Source organism: Pseudorca crassidens, chromosome 7 (genome assembly GCF_039906515.1).
Source record: "Pseudorca crassidens isolate mPseCra1 chromosome 7, mPseCra1.hap1, whole genome shotgun sequence".
NCBI lineage: Eukaryota > Metazoa > Chordata > Mammalia > Artiodactyla > Delphinidae > Pseudorca > Pseudorca crassidens.
Window position 1 is genome coordinate 26630578 of NC_090302.1, and position 1363 is coordinate 26631940.

A 1363-nucleotide genomic window follows, 5' to 3' on the forward strand; every position below is an offset into this window, starting at 1 on the left:
GACTAATAAGAACCTGTTGTATAGCACAGGGAACTCTACTCAATACTCTCTAATGGCCTATATGGGAAAAGAATCTAAAAAAAAAGTGGATATATGTATATAACTGATTCACTTTGCTGTACACCTGAAACTAACACAACATTGTAAATCAACTATACTCCAGTAAAAATTAAAAAATACATTTGATGTGTCTGTTTCATGCCATAGACTGTGAGCTCCTTAAGGGTAAGGACTGGATTGTATAGCTGTGTAGTCTCTCACCATCCCTTATAATATACCAAATACAAGAAAGGCTTCAACAGGTGTTGGTGAGCTAAATGAATGAATGATTATTTATTGTCAAAATTACATAAGTTAATATGTACAAAGCCCTTAAAGAGTGCCCAAACCATAATTGGTGTTATGTAAGTATTTGCCACTATTTTTCTCCTGTGTAATTTCTTTCAATATTTCTTTCCAATTGGTTTTGTCATCCAAGTAGATCAAAGGAAAGAAACATGGCTTCACATTACTTCATAAAACCTCCTCTAAGCACTTAGTTAACTTCTCACACATTCATCAGGCATTTGTGATCCCCACTGTCCAAATTTCTGTTGATTTTCTTCCTAACCATGTGTGGTCGAGCCCTCTGAGTACATTCTAATACCCCACCCGTCTGTAGCATAAATGTATTTACTTTCGTCTCCCCACCAACATTCTCCAATCCCTCTCACTTTTCTAGCTTTTGCAATGGTGTTTTCCATTTCTCTTGAATCTCAGGGATTCTTTGCAATAACATTAATCTTTATTGCAAAAGACTGCCACATTCTTTTGGTATGGATTTATCTTTGCAGATTTTGCCCCAGATAAATAAATAAAATGGAACACCACACTTCTGGAACTGAACATGGAAATTTGTTTTACTTTTGTGAGGCTGAACATTTATTTATTATTATTTTTTTAAATATGGAACGCTTCACGAATTTGCGTGTCATCCTTGCGCAGGGGCCATGCTAATCTTCTCTGTATCGTTCCGATTTTAGTATATGTGCTGCCGAAGCGAGGATGAGGCTGAACATTTAGTGATGAATCCATATTGTACTGACGGCAACTGCTTCAAAAATTTCATATGTTGTATAGCCGTTGGTAATAGTGCATATGCATGTGGGCAGGGAGAACTGTGCAAATATCAAAAATAATTATGATTATTAAAAAAAATTCCACTAGGTGTTCTCAGAAATGAATCTTCCAAATTACTTTTGCACAATTCAGGAAAATTGAAATGTGCATTTCAATAATTGTAGAAAAATTTTCAAGCAATCTCCTCTCATTTAAGTCTTCCAGTTAAGGTGCTGCTGTTACAAACAAAAGGATCGTAGATACG

The 1363-nt window shown here is 35.4% G+C and overlaps 1 non-coding gene across 1 annotated transcript; it reads right to left on the reverse strand.

Annotated features, from left to right (window-relative positions):
- Positions 1–939: 939 nt before the first annotated feature.
- LOC137228481 (U6 spliceosomal RNA) lies at positions 940–1042 on the reverse strand. The gene has a single exon (XR_010945271.1). It is a non-coding gene; the product is annotated as a U6 spliceosomal RNA (small nuclear RNA).
- Between the last annotated feature and the right edge of the window lie 321 nt (positions 1043–1363).